This window comes from Mustelus asterias, chromosome 25 (assembly GCF_964213995.1).
Source record: "Mustelus asterias chromosome 25, sMusAst1.hap1.1, whole genome shotgun sequence".
In the NCBI taxonomy this organism is placed as follows: Eukaryota; Metazoa; Chordata; class Chondrichthyes; order Carcharhiniformes; family Triakidae; genus Mustelus; species Mustelus asterias.
In genome coordinates, this window is record NC_135825.1 from 19,231,590 (window position 1) to 19,247,729 (window position 16,140).

General features: G+C 43.5%; 1 protein-coding gene across 2 annotated transcripts in view; it reads left to right on the forward strand.

Annotated features, from left to right (window-relative positions):
• The window catches only part of LOC144511838 (ras association domain-containing protein 5-like), a 130,413-nt gene that overhangs the window by 72,935 nt on the left and 41,338 nt on the right, over positions 1 to 16,140 (forward strand). The gene's annotated exons all lie outside the window — the stretch shown is intronic.

A 16,140-nucleotide genomic window follows, 5' to 3' on the forward strand; every position in this document is an offset into this window, starting at 1 on the left:
TCTGCTCCACCACGATGTTTAGATTATAATCTTTGCAGTCTGCTGCTAAATTGTTGCCTCTTTCTGTGCCAAGTCATTGAAAACAAACCTCCCAACTTTATTTTATTGGAAATCTTCTTTACTGCCCTCACAATAAACATCAATATACAAGAATGTTTTTCTAACAAATCTGCACAGCCCAGGAGCATGCATGAGTGTTTGGACATGAGACAGTTTTACAGCACTTAAGGAGGCCCTTTGGCCCATCATGTCCATCCCAGCCTAAAAAGGATTATCCAGCCTAATTCTGCCTGCCAGCTTTTGGTCCACAACCCCTTAGGTTACAGCACCTTGGGTGCCTATCCAAATATTTTATTATGCAAAATAGGTGATCCCGAAAATATGAAATAAAAACAATGTTGGCAATACTCAGCAGGTCAGGCAGCACCTGTGGACAGAGATATAGACCAGAATTTTCCAGCCGTTCACACCAGTGGGATTCTCTGGAACTGCTGCAGTGGATGCAGATTTGGCTGAGCTCCCAATTCTACGTGCTCGCTTGCAGCAGTGGCAGGGTGTGAACAACCAGAAAATTCCAGCCGTAGAGTTCATGCACCAGGTCTTGAATCTTTATCACAGTTGTGATGATGAGGAAAAGTTAGAAATAGATGTGAAATGGTGAAGGATGTGAAGAAAAACCAAAGGGAGGGTCTGTGATGGATAGTAGGGCAGGAGAGATTAAATGGCAAAGGTTGCTTCAGGGCAGTAGCTCTTCAGGATCCTGTCATTCACACCTCTTTTGTTTCTTGCCGAGCCACAATTCTGTTTGGCTTAATGTTATGAAACCTTTTGTTACCCTTCAAAAAAACTTTCTAAATAAATTGGAATCTACAGTAATACAGATTTTTAAAAAAATCTAAAGTGAATGTAAATTTGTTTAATTTATCAAAAACTACTGAAAATTCTGGTCTATATCGCTGTCCACAGGTGCTGCCTGACCTGCTGAGTATTGCCAACATTGTTTTTGTTTCATATTTTCAGGATCATTTATTTTGCTTTGGCATAATAAAATATTTGGATAGGCACCCAAGGTGCTCTAACCTAAGGGGCTGTGGACCAAAAGCTCTTTAGACAAAATTTACTGAATAGTGAATAAAATATTCAAACTTTCTGGTCATTCTACTCAGGATTGTTAACAATTCTAACAAATATTTAATAACAATGTTGCATTCTGGTTGATTTTAAATCATTTCAGAATTCATAAGAAAATTAGGAATAACAAGTGGCCTTTGGATTTTTAAAAGATCAACCAGACTATCACTTCCCCAAAAGTTACTTTCAGAGTCACACTTCTCCCCCAACTGTTAACACAGTTCAGACACTGGGTTCAATTCTAACTCTGCAAACGAATGAGTTTTGAGTCAGTTACAATCCAGCCCACCACCTCCTCCTCTTCTCCTTTTGTACTTAAGTCCTTCCATATTCAGTTAACAGCCACTTTATATTCCTCTAGATCCTCACACAGTTCACAAACAAACATGAATTACAATTTTGGAAGAACACAGTCAACCCTCCTAGAGTTCATGCCAGCATCATCTTCCCTTGCCTCTGATACTGACAGTCATTCCTAGCTTGGAGTTCATATGGTCATTCTGCTACAATTTTGCTTCGGTTCCTGCTTTTACCGCTATGCTGCTCCTAGCCTCTTGCCTATTGGCACTGCTGTAACCCAAAATGATCAAATCTAACTGAATATTATTGGCAAGAATTTCTGATTTTGTTATAATTCCTGTAATATGAGAGTCCGGCATGTATGAGGTGAATGTGGGATTGAATATGGCAGCACCCACATAATGATATAAGAGCATATGACCCACACCTAGGGGCTCATTGTGTTGTTGGACGGAACCATGTGCAGACCTTAGTGGAGACAGCTCCTAGCTTGGACTGTATAGTTGTAAATAGTTCTAGTAGTTAATAAAGAATTACAGTTAACCTGCTTTATCAAACCTAATGCATTGTAACCAACACCCCACAGCAATTCCCAACCAAACTATGAAGCCAAATGCAATTGCTATGGGAGCAATCTTGGGCCCATTCCCACTGTCTGCAGGAACGCCAGTAGGGCTCATGATCCGGAAATCGTGACTTCGGATCTTGCTGGTGACTCTTGATTTACATGAATGTAAATAGATTTAGATATAATTAACCATCTCTGTTGGAGAGGGACATGGCCACGCAGTGCGCTGGCACTCAGGTGGCAGTGCCAGGGACAGACCCCAATAGGAGCTTCATAGGGAAGGAGGGGTGGGAGATATTTATGTGAAGGTGGGCCGGAGTAGATGTGGGAGCTAGGGATGCCAGTGATGGCCGTTGGGGAGGGGCTAATGATCGGAGGTGGGGGGGTCCAATGGGTAGCGGCTTCGAGTGCAGGCTCTGATCTGATGGGCACAGTGGGCCGAGTGCAGGCTTCAGTCGGGGAGGGAGGGGAGCTCATGAGACATCTGTGGTGGGTTGAGGGGGATGGGGGGAGGTTTAAAGGGCATCCTTTAAAGATGGCATCCCAATCTCAGTACGGCTGGGTTTTGCTGGCATGTTGAGCCCCCATCCGCACACTAAGATCTGGAGAAAAAACTGGCTGGTTTGTCTGGAGAGAACCACACCAGTTTTCTCACTGGAAACGACACACTGTCATTTTCTGGTCAGATTTCAGCATATGACTTGCAGCAGGTGCAACAATTGGACTTGGACAGCAATTGTGCAGAGTGACGTGGGGAGCGAGGGGCCAGGATTTTTGTTTGCAAATGTAGAAACACAGGATGGGCTTCCAAAAAGCTAGTTGTTGTGTCAAATGGGGATGGATAAGCCCTGTGAATTGGTACCTTGTAGGGTTTGATTCAACCTTCAAAACAAAATCTCTACGACATGGGTTGGAAAAACTAAGTTTAAAGGAAACTTTGTAATCCGTCAAAGCACATTTCAATTGCTAGTAAAGAAAATGCTGATTATCCATGTGTTTGCTGGCAACGATGTCTGCTGAATTTGTTTGCTTGTTATTGGTGGGCTGCAGACATCAGTTCTACACCAGAGGCAGATCACCTGTCTTGTAACTGGTGGGAGGGGAAGGGATTGTTCGGATAGACACCAAGATTAGCCTGGCTTCAATATCAGCTAAGGTTATTAGGAAACCTACAAGTGGGAGATGACTGAGAAACATTCCTTCTACTGGCTCTATAATAAGGTATTTATTATAAATCAGTGGGGCATGGCAGAAGAGAGGTAGTATTATCCAAAATTAGTTTCATTTGGTCTGAATTTGTGCAGCAGTGTTGAGCACAATTGCTTATGCCTCTATTTAAATGGACAGAACTAAATGTGAAGTATGCGATTTGATCTAGCTGAACAACTGTTGCCAAACAGTGAAAACTACTGCTGCATGTTCACCAAATTCCAGGCATGGTACATTTTGGGACCATAACCAAACTGTCTCACTTGATGTCTTTTTAATTGACAAAACCAGTTTTACTTTGTACTTTAAAAAAAGGGTGAAATCTAATCTGATACATTTCTACAGATTTAGATCATCATGTGTCAAATGCAGTATGTCAGATAAAACACATGCGCATTAACAAAATATTTCCTATGAAGCTGGAACAAATAATATTAGATTTTAATAAGATTTCGCCAGTATTTACTATACCTTTCAGAAGATGGTATATTGAAGTTTAGGGCCTAATTGTATACATTTTTACAGTCCAGTAGGATGAATTATTATGATTTATAATTGGGTTACATTTAGCAATTCAAAATCCATGTGAAATTTTAGGAGGATGTTGTTTCTAAATAATTCCATACACAGCCATTGAACTCCAGAAAGTGTATTTACTATCAATGACCTGGCATTGAATCATCAAGATAAAATTGGAACTAGCAGGATAAACAGCAGTGTAATACATTTGTTCTATAGACTGCAACAGAATATATATTTTTGCCTACAATTCCCTTACGGTGATTCCCTGGTTTTGTCTGGCATATAAAGGTGAGCACAGGGAAAAATGCATATCTAAGAAGGGGGGAAAACACAACTCTACAAACCAGTTTTACAGTGGCGATAGCAGGAACATAGGAACAGGTCACCTTAGCGCGTTTCTTCACTTCAATTATATTTGCAAATATTACAATAGACTTTACATGGTAAAAGAAAGGTTAAATGACATATAAGAAGTTTAACTATATACTAAGAACTTGTGACTGATAAGTATATTCTGTTATTTAAAATCTAGCATAGTTAGCTATTAAATACAAATATCTGATGAAATTAATCAAGTGATTTTCTACATTTAACTTTTATATGACAATTTCTAAAATACTTTTGGAAACTAAATGGTGACAATTGTCTTGGATAGTCACACAAACTGCATTGTAGACTGCCAATTCCCTTTTTTTCATTTTCTTTTCCATTTGCATGTACCTGTTTTGTGTTAGCGCCCAAGACCAGTTTAACCCCTAAATTTTGAATAGTCTGAAACATCTAGTTATGCTCAATATGCTCAACAATAAATTTTAATGGCTGATTGTGGGGGAAAAAAATAGAATGTCGGATACTGTGAAGGCTATAATTTAATTTGGGCAGCCTCTGGGATGTCCTAAACCCAAGGAAAGTAATTTAAGAAATGTACAGCTGTCAACAGATTCTTAAGTTTGAGTTATAGCATCTACTGTATACTGTATGAAAACTAGAGAACAAATTTTAATCCTACCTACTGGAGGACGAGAATGGGTTGGATAGTTAAAATGGCAGTTGTGCGCTTCCTGCTGGTTCATAATGCGCTCCTGCACCACTTCCATTTTAACCGTGCAAGTTTTGGTTCTGGAAATGCACCCACTTTAGTTAGATGGGAGCCTTATCAATATATAAAAGTTGTAGTACAGTTTGGAACCTAAGGCATTTTTATCTCCAAATCTTGAAAGTTTACATCTTGCTCGAAGCTCCAAAGAAGCAGGAACAGAGCTCAGAGACCCTGGAATGTTTGCTGTTTAAAAATGTTTATGGTTGCCTTTTGAACAGACGTGTTCATCCAAGCTCCCCAAGGGATCCTTGAGCCTCCCCTGCAACAAGCTTCTTTCCCCTCCCGCAACCACAATCCCCTCTGGACTTCACTCCTAACCAATTACCATTTCCTCAGGTCACTAGTAGTAGCCTTCTGTTGCCACCAATTTTCATCCAGCAACAAGATACTGATTGCCACCTCTCAGCAGGGAGATGAAATTAGGTCAGAGTTAAAATCACTCAGCCCTCACGCTGACTAAGTCATGGGTGCTTTCCAACCATTTAATTCACTGAGTTAAAATTCTGCTCCAAGATCTCCAAGAAGATCGCGCATATCGACACAGACATCAAGTTTCTACAAACATGCAAGAAAGCAGACAAGATACCGAAAGGACTACGGATCACGAACCCACTCAGGTCAACCTATAACACAGACTACGCTGAGAGACTTTGCCGTCGCACCTCTCTCACACTCCTCAAACACCTCATACACCAGCTCTACAGCAAACGCCGCAGCCTGGAAACCAAGATCGAATCCATATTCTCAACTTGAGCTCAGGACGCAGACCAGCTGCGAAACTCTGCCAAGCAGACGAGACAAAGGAACTACACCATCTACATGCACACCAAGAACAGGAAACTCGAGAAACTCGGCATCACCACCAGCAGCAACCAAGCCCCCCCCCCCCCCGGTACCACAGTAGAAAACAGTACCACTGCAGGAAAGTCCATTGTCAACTTATCAGACTACACACTTCAACCAGATGAAATCGAAGTTCTCAGCCGAGGGCTCAACTTTTGTCCCACTACCAAAATAGACCCCATCAGTCTCGCAGCGGACACAGAGGAATTCATCAGGCGAATGAGGTTGCGGGAGTTCTTCCACAAACCCCAAGAGGCCAACAGTGAACACAATGAGACAGCCAATGAACCGGAACAACCGATAGAGAGATCCGCAGTGCAACTGAAGAGGAAAGAGTCAAATTGGACTCCTCCGGAAGGCCGCTGCCCTCGACTTGACATGTATGCCCAAGCCATCAGGAGGTGTGTCAACACCAAATTCATCAGCCGCACTCACAAGACAGCCCCGAACATCACCCAAGCACAACGCAACGCCATTCACGCTCTCAAGACCAACCGCAACATTGTCATCAAACCAGCAGCCAAAGGAGGGGCCATCGTCATACTGAACAGAACGGATTACTGCAAAGAAGTGTACCGACAACTGAACAACAAGGAACACTACAGACAGTTACCCACAGATCCGACCAAAGAACACACCCGTCAACTCAACAGACTGATCAAGACCTTTGATCCGGACCTTCAGAGCACCCTCCGTGCTCTCATCCCACATACTCCCAGCGTTGGAGATCTCTACTGCCTCCCAAAGATACACAAGGCAAACACACCCGGCCGTCCCATCGTTTCGGGCAATGGACCCCTGTGCGAGAACCTCTCCGGCTACGTCGAGGGCATCCTGAAACCCATTGTACAAAGAACCCCCAGCTTTTGTCGTGACATTACAGACTTCCTACAGAAACTCAGCACACATGGAGCAGTTGAACCAGGAGCACTCCTCGTCACAATGGATGTCTCGGCACTCTACACCAGCATCCCCCACGATGATGGCATTGCTGCAACGGCCTCAGTACTCAATGCCGTCAACTGCCAGTTTCCAGATGCAATTTTACAACTCATCCGCTTCATCCTGGACCACAATGTCTTCACCTTCAACAACCAGTTCTTCATCCAGACACACAGAACAGCCATGGGGACCAAATTCGCACCTCAATATGCCAACATCTTCATGCACAGGTTCGAACAAGATTTCTTCACCGCACAGGACCTTCAACCGATGCTATACACGAGATACATCGATGATATTTTCTTCCTTTGGAGTCATGGTGAGCAATCACTGAAACAACTATATGATGACATCAACAAATTCCATCCCACCATCAGACTCACCATGGACTACTCTCCGGAATCGGTTGCATTCTTGGACACACGCATCTCCATTAAGGACGGTCACCTCAGCACCTCACTGTACCGCAAGCCCACGGATAACCTCATGATGCTCCACTTCTCCAGCTTCCACCCTAAACACGTTAAAGAAGCCATCCCCTACGGACAAGCCCTCCGAATACACAGGATCTGCTCAGATGAGGAGGATCGCAACAGACACCTCCAGACGCTGAAAGATGCCCTCATAAGAACAGGATATGGCGCTCGACTCATCGATCAACAGTTCCGACGCGCCACAGCGAAAAACCGCACCGACCTCCTCAGAAGACAAACACGGGACACAGTGGACAGAGTACCCTTCGTCGTCCAGTACTTCCCCGGAGCGGAGAAGCTACGGCATCTCCTCCGGAGCCTTCAACATGTCATTGATGAAGACGAACATCTCGCCAAGGCCATCACCACACCCCCACTTCTTGCCTTCAAACAACCACGCAACCTCAAACAGACCATTGTCCGCAGCAAACTACCCAGCCTTCAGGAGAACAGTGACCACCACACCACACAACCCTGCCACAGCAACCTCTGCAAGACGTGCCGGATCATCGACACGGATGCCATCATCTCACGTGAGAACACCATCTACCAGGTACGCGGTACCTACTCTTGCAACTTGGCCAACGTTGTCTACCTGATACGCTGCAGGAAAGGATGTCCCGAGGCATGGTACATTGGGGAAACCATGCAGACGCTACGAAAACAGATGAATGAACACCGCTTGACAATCACCAGGCAAGACTGTTCTCTTCCTGTGGGGGTGCACTTCAGCAGTCACGGGCATTCAGCCTTGGATCTTCAGGCAAGCGTTCTCCAAGGCGGCCTTCACAACACACGACAGCGCAGAGTCGCTGAGCAGAAACTGATAGCCAAGTTCCGCACACATGAGGACGGCCTAAACCGGGATGTTGGATTTATGTCACATTATCAGTAACCCCCACAGCTTGCCTCCTGGACTTGCAGAATTTCACTAGCTGTTCTGTCTGGAGACAATACACATCTCTTTAACCTGTGTTTAATGTTCCCTCCACCCACATTGTACATTTAAGACCTGGCTGGCTGTAGGATTCGCATTCTAATCAGTATTCTGCAACTTGATTCTGTCTGTTTGCACTGTTTGAGAGCAGATTTCCACTCCATCTGACGAAGGAGCAGTGCTCCGAAAGCTTATGGTATTTGCTACCAAATAAACCTGTTGGACTTTAACCTGGTGTTGTGAGACTTCTTACTTAAAATTCTGCGTCAGGGCTTGGACCCGAAGAGTTAAATCTTTGCTTGTAAATTGGTCACCATATGATCCAGTTTCTAGAGGTAATTTCTACAGTGCATCTTTTCCAACTAATAGGCTAGTGTGTATTATGGATTTCAGGCAGTAATCTAATGAAAGTGTTCAAATCAGTGCTATTTCTGTTATGCTATTGAATTTTCCATTTAGAAAGCTAATTGAAGCTTTGTTGAAATTCTGGTAACAGATGGCAGTGTAGGCAGTAAATGTCAGTGTACTTCATATGGAAAAATTCTGCATTGAGTATGGAACGTAATGATTAACAAGCTAAACACATAATTTTTTTAAGGTTTCACAAATTTACTTTTGGCTCTGTTCAGGTTTACATATCTTGTTACGAAAATTGAATCAAGCAATATAGCAATTAATAAAGGTTTGTGAACTGTTGTTTAAGTTGATATTCATGCTCTGATTCATATACATCAAGACAATAATTAAGCTACTCTATGCACTTTGGGGGCCAGCTTGCAAACTGTGCACCCAATCCATGTGACTTCATTGTTGGGTTTGCACACCATTGCAGGAGTGTAAGTGTGGAGATGGGCTCATTAGAAGACCTTGGTTCTCCAACACAGTATTTCAACTCCCAAGAGTTTAAAAGGCTCCTAATCCTCTTTTCCCATGTATCTATCATGCCCTCTCGGATCACCCATTCTACCTTTTTACCACCCATGTATCCTTCATAGTCACTCATCCTCTATGTACCATGTACAGTCATCTGATTCCATGCAATATCAATGGAAAAAATCTTCCATTCCTTGGGAGGGTGTCAGTGGGGAAATAAATCTCTTACCATCTAATAAATGCCTCCATATCATATTAAGGAAAAATAGACTCCATGTGAAATAAACCTTGTTGTATTTCGATGTCAACAAACTAAAATCCAGGTGACAAGGACAAGCTGTGATTATTATTGTTTTTAAACTTGTCATTTATTTTTGATGACTGGAACACTTTCTTTGCTGAACCATGGTAACACATGAAATGCACTTCAAAAATTGATCTCTGGGAAGTAAGAGTGGTTAGACTTTTTTCAGGTTTTTTTTCACTAGTGGCAAAATATTTTTATTTTAATAGCCTAAGCCATTTAAATCACAGTAGAAAAGATGACAGCAGAGGTTGACAGAACATTTTATAACACTTTCACTACATTATGGTACTTTAGTGTAAGGGTCAACCTACCTTCAAAGATCAGATTCCCATGGTGAATCACTGCATTAAAAATACATCTGCATTACAAAACATCATCTAAAAGTGACATTTGAAGGTCTGAAAGCACTTGCACTTGCCTTTTAGAATGTTCCAGATGCCTCTCAGCAGGACTCAAAACTCCCATGCCTTTAATGGACTTCCAAAACCCCATGCCACTGGAGGAAAACGGTGGGTAGAAGGAAATCCAATTTGTGTCTTCATTTAAAATGGGCCAACCTCAGCTGGGTTGGGGATATTTTTGTACACTAGACATTAAAATAATAGCATGAGGATGGCCAGAGAAAAATCAGATTTCCTCCAAAACTGGCTATTCATGCACCAAAATGCACCTCCGCAGCCAAAGATTTGGCCCTATATCAAAATTGTGTTAGGCCATTTATTTCCATTTCTTACATTATTTTATATTGACATACTCCGATCTAAAGATGAATTGAGAATTAAGTGCCCCACACTGCTTCATGAAGTGGGACAATTTCTACCCTGCTTGGAAAATGTCTAGTTCATATAGAAACTGACCTACATAGCCACTGCCAGGCCAGGAGCCAAAATAAAAAAAACAATTAGGTTTTCAAACCCTTCCATGACCTTCCCTCCCTATTGCAGTAATCCCCTTCAACAGAAAATACTCATCCCCCAATTCAGACCTCTTACATATCCCTAATTTTCATCACTCTGACATTGGCAGCCATGATTTCAGCTAAGCCCCATCTCTAGGATTCCCTCTCAAAACTCTCTGTACCCCTCTCCACTTTTTTAAACCCCAAGTCTGACCAAGTGTGTGGTCATATCTACGGGCCTGATTTTACCATTTTGAGTCTTAAGTGCCGAATTTGGGCGTCAAATAGATCCGAGCCTGGAATCCTCTTTCCAGCGCGCCCATACGCATTTTGCCGACTCCGGTTTGATTCACGCTGTGGGTGGGGCTTAGCGCTGCCGGAACGATCGGAGCTCTGAACTGCGCATGCGCCGTTCGAAAAAAATCCAAAGTAGCGCGGCCGGGCGGGGAGAAAAAAGCAGAGAGAGCGGCTCTCTGACCCAGATCAAGGGGGGGGGGAGGGAGGGAGGGAGGGGAGAGGAGAGGGGGTGTGACGGGTCCATCTGGCTCACCAAGTCAGTTACAATACTGCATTCAGCATCTACTGAACCATCTTGGATACAAAGGATAATGGCATTAGGGTTCTGCATGTAAGCCTTGCTCATGCTAAAAATTATATCCTTTGTGTCGGCAGCCATTCCTGATACAGTACTGATAGCACCAGGAAGATCGACCAGGACCATTTATTATCCTTTGTATCCAAGATATTTCAGTAGACGCTGAATGCAGTATTGTGACTGACTTGGTGAGCCAGATGGACCCACAAGGCAGAAGGACCATCTTTGTGTTGACCAAAGTGGATCTAGCTGAGGAACATACAGCTTATCTTGCTGACGGAAGGATGGTGGAGGGAGACCAGTGATCGAGGTAGGTTGGGGGTGTGCTCTGCCGAGGGGGGTCTGATCCCGGGGGGGGAGGGGGGGGTCTGTCGGGGGGCCTGCCTCCCAGGGGAGTCTGATCTGGGGGGTGGGGGGGGTGGGTGTCTGTCAGGGTGGTTAGCGGGGGGGGCCCGCGAAGGATGGTCGAGGAGGATGGTGACTTCACAAGGGCAGAGAGGGCTTCGGAGGTTCCCCTGCAGAATAGAAATCCGCTTCGGACTTTTATTCTGCAGGTCGCTAAAAACGCGGATTCGGAAGGGGCCAGAAGACGGTAAAGTGGGATTTGGCGGTAGGGTTGGGCACGCGGTTCATTACTTTGATTTAAATGCATGCTAATGCATTTAAATCGTTGGGCCACCCGATTCGGGTGCGGACCGGACCCGCGCCCGAATCGGGTGTCGGTAAAGCCGTGGTCTGCTCGGAATCAGGTGCAGATCACGGTATAGGCCCGACGCCCAACTTTACCGCGATTTCGTGCCCGAAAACGGGCGCGAAGTTTTGGTAAAATCGGGCCCTACATGTTTGGTGTCAATTTCATAAAGCTTTTGTGAAGCATTTGGGGCATTTTAACTATGTTTAAAAACGCTATGTAATCAGCTGCAAAAAAGAGAGAACCACTTTTGGCTTTTCTATCCTCCTAACCTTTGTTTGTTCAGCATTCCACCAATAATACACTAGTATTTAATGACGTGATTGTTATGGCAGTTTTGATGCAGCAAACAATTTAAGAAGATGCAATTAATTATTTTATATTAAACATTTGAATTCCTTCATGATGCAAAAAAAGCCAGCAGTTGAAGTCTTGTTACCAGCCAACTATTTTGTAGGTTCTCAGATGATTTTTGAATCCTCACCTAGTAGCAGCTGAGGTGATGCATTTTGGTAGATTCAATTCAGGTGGGAGCTGCAAAATAAATGGCAGAACAATCAGGATGTGGAGATGCCGGCGTTGGACTGGGGTAAACACAGTAAGAAGTTTAACAACACCAGGTTAAAGTCCAACAGGTTTATTTGGTAGCAAAAGCCACACAAGCTTTCGAAGCTCTAAGCCCCTTCTTCAGGTGAGTGGGAATTCTGTTCACAAACAGAGTTTATAAAGACACAGACTCAATTTACATGAATAATGGTTGGAATGCGAATACTTACAACTAATCAAGTCTTTAAGAAACAAAACAATGGGAGTGGAGAGAGCATCAAGACAGGCTAAAAAGATGTGTATTGTCTCCAGACAAGACAGCCAGTGAAACTGCAGGTCCACGCAACTGTGGGCATTACAAATAGTGTGACATGAACCCAATATCCCGGTTGAGGCCGTCCGCGTGTGTGCGGAACTTGGCTATCAGCGACTCTGCGCTGTCGTGTGTCGCGAAGGCCGCCTTGGAGAACGCTTACCCGAATATCAGAGGCCGAATGCCCGTGACCGCTGAAGTGCTCCCCAACAGGAAGAGAACAGTCTTGCCTGGTGATTGTCGAGCGGTGTTCATTCATCCGTTGTCGCAGCGTCTGCATAGTTTCCCCAATGTACCATGCCTCGGGACATCCTTTCTTGCAGCGTATCAGGTAGACAACGTTGGCCGAGTTGCAAGAGTATGTACCGTGTACCTGGTGGATGGTGTTCTCACGTGAGATGATGGCATCTGTGTCGATGATCCGGCACGTCTTGCAGAGGTTGCTGTGGCAGGGTTGTGTGGTGTCTTGGTCACTGTTCTCCTGAAGGCTGGGTAGTTTGCTGCGGACAATGGTCTGTTTGAGGTTGTGCGGTTGTTTGAAGGCAAGAAGTGGGGGTGTGGGGATGGCCTTGGCGAGATGTTCGTCTTCATCAATGACATGTTGAAGGCTCCGGAGAACAATCAGGAGCATAGACACACAGAGAATTCTGAGAGTACAGGCCCACAGATCCTTGAAAGTGGCAGCACAGATGGAAAAGGTGGTGAAGAAAGCATATGGCATGCTTTCCTTCATCGGACGGGGCATCGAGTATAAAAGTTAGCAAATTATGTTAGTTACATAAAATGTTGGTTAGGCCACATTTGGAATACTGTGTCCAATTCTGGTCACCACATGACCAGAAGGACGTGGAGGCTTTGGAGAGAGTGCAGAAAAGGTTGACCAGGATGTTGCCTGGTATGGAGGGTATTAGCTATGAGGAGAGATTGAATAAACTGGGATTGTTCTCCCTGGAAAGACAGAGGCTGAGGGATGACCTGATAGAAGTTTATAAAATTATGAGAGGTATAGATAGGGTGAACAGTTGGAAGCTTTTTCCCAGGGCAGAAATGACAATTACAAGGGGGGAAAGGTTCAATGCGGGGGGAAGTTTTTTACACAAAGGGTGGTGGGGGCCAGGAATGCACTGTCAAGTGAGGTGGTGGAGGCAGTTACGTTAGCCACATTTAAGACCTATCTCGCTAGACATATGAACAAATGGGGAATCGAGGGATATAAGTGGTTGGTTTAGATAAGTAGACGTGATCGGCGCAGGCTTGGAGGGCCAAAGGGCCTGTTCCTATGCTATACTGTGCTTTGTTCTTTGTAAGGACTCAAAATCTCAAGAAAAGCTGAAATTTGAACATTTCCTTGGTCCTTCCATTTCAGATGTGTATCTATCATTTAGTAAACTGCTACAATATTATAGTACCTGTGAAGGTTTGTCTCTGGTTATCCCCTTCGGCAGGCATTCCTAACTGTTAGGCTTGCAAGATATAATTGTTTCAACAACTATGCCCATCATTCCAAGTTCAACATTTTAGAGTTTGACATTATTTTCAACAGAAGATCAATACATAGAAATATGTTTGCTGCAGATAAATTGTGTGCAATGGTGCATATTTGTCCAGAAAACCTCCAAGCAAATAATTGTTTGTCCTGATCTTTGAGCTTTATTGAAATGTTCTCCGAATGACAACCTTTTTTAAATAGGCACCAATTTTATCACCTGGCAGAAGAAGGAAACTGCTTCTAGTTGGTTGTTACAATGCCATCTGATCACTGTAAGTGATGCAGAGAGAGATTTCAATTTGACATCTGCAATTGTTTTTGCAAACAGACTGAAAAAGACTTTGGGTTAAAAAAAAAACAGCCTCTGCACTCATCACTGATTTTTCCCTTCAATTATGTGAATCAGTGTAAAAATCTTCAGTGGGGAGCACAAACAATTTTTCCCTTTTTAGTATTGTACATGCATTGGTCCAAAGCAAAATGTAGACAACAGTTCTAACTATGCCTGTTAAGCATATGGTTAGTGTGATGTTGGACTTCCTTGATCATTAAGCCTCTCGACAGCTGATTGAAAGTCTGTCTTTGAGTGAGTTAACAACTGTCTTTGTTCAGTAATTCAAGCTCCTGGAACTCCACTGGAATAAGATGGGCAGCATTCACAAGTGAAACATAACCAAAGATATTGAGGCTCTGCTTGGGTCACATGAACCTTCTGCTTATAACCGAGCAAAGGCAAATATGGAAATGCTGCTCGCATTCCCGAACAACCGATCTGACTGGCCTAACCATGTCACTGAAAAAGAATACACTTGAAATTATACTGCATCTTTCACATGCTCTGGACATCTGAAGGCACTTTACTACCATTAATTTTAAGTCACTGTTAAATAGACAAATGGAGCAACCAATCTGAACACAGTAAATTCCTAAAAACAATGCTGAGATAAATGATTAAGAATGCTTATGATGGCGGTTAAGAAATAAATAATGTTTCAGTCAAACACCATGGGTACAGCTTAGTAAAACAAAAGCAGTTTCTGGAGACACAACAGACCAATAATCACCATCAAGCTATAAATACGTTGCACTGATTCTCTCAAGTAGGCTACGCTTTTGATCGATATGAAGAATAATCTTTTTGATGGAGAAGTGGAGGCAAAAAACCTGAATAATGTCGGAAACAACTGAAGACTACAGTGATTTTTTTTTAAATGTTGGTATTGTCTACTTCAAATCAGAGAATTTGCAAGAGTTAAATGCTGTGGAATTTCCAGTAAACACCCTTGCTCTCTACCATCTGATATGGATGGGGCGGGTTGATGGGATAATATTACCCCTTTTCCTTATCTTCCAGCTGACTGCAACAAGAGGTCTTTTCTGAGAAGGGGTGTTTTTTTTGAGTGCTGTGATGTTAAAGAACAGACACAAATAGGTTTCCTTGTGTTCAAATCCCAAAAAAATGAACTTTTTTACAACACCCAAAGTGCATGATTCCTAAAGATGTAACATGCATTTCAATTATCAACAAAATGAAAAGAAACAGGCCAATCAGTCCTTTACAATGGTGGTTGGACAGCATTGTAGGCCTGAAAGATTCTCATTCTTGTTTCTTTGAAGACATATGGAGGTTGGAAGTTTTTGGCATTCAAATTGTGGCTGAGCTCTGGTAGAGAAGAAATATAATCTTGTAGGTAGAACAAATTAGCCCCTTTTTCACTGTCTGAGATGCATCTTTTTGAGACTGGGTTCTTGCCTTTAGTTGGGTATGATCTCTCCCTCTGAGGTGTTGGTTCCCTTGTGAATGGCAGTGTCACGTAATGGGTTGGCGCTTGCGATTGATACGCAATGATTGATATCCCATCAACTTTTCAAGTACGTTGTAAGTTTATTAATGTCACAAGTAGGCTTACATTAAAGCTGCAATGAAGTCACTAATATCCCATCTTCATGGGGCTAATGGATCTGGTCGCCATTGTCTTTTAAATCTCTTCCACTGAAATGGTGAGGGGTAGTCAATTTGCACCTGGAAAATCCATTTGTAATTTCTCCGACATATTGGGCGGAATTTTCCAGGAACAGCGGGGCGGATGATTGATGTGACCTTCCGCTTTTCAGCTCGTTGCAAACGCCTGCCCTGCTGTTACCTCTCAAGGTCTGTCCAATGTCCTGGCGCCATACTTAAAGGGCACCCGACAGATATTCATTTGTTGCAGGCCAGGAGCTCTGCACTACACCTACAGAATCCTCACGGCTGCAGCTCATATTGGGAAACTGGCATCTGTGAGCAACCATATCCCAGAACGTATGAGGCCACCTATGGCCTTGGCTTTCGCTCATCCCTAGATTAGAACACTGCCAACAATATACCCATGGTCAGACCAGTACTCACCATTGCAATGTTCCG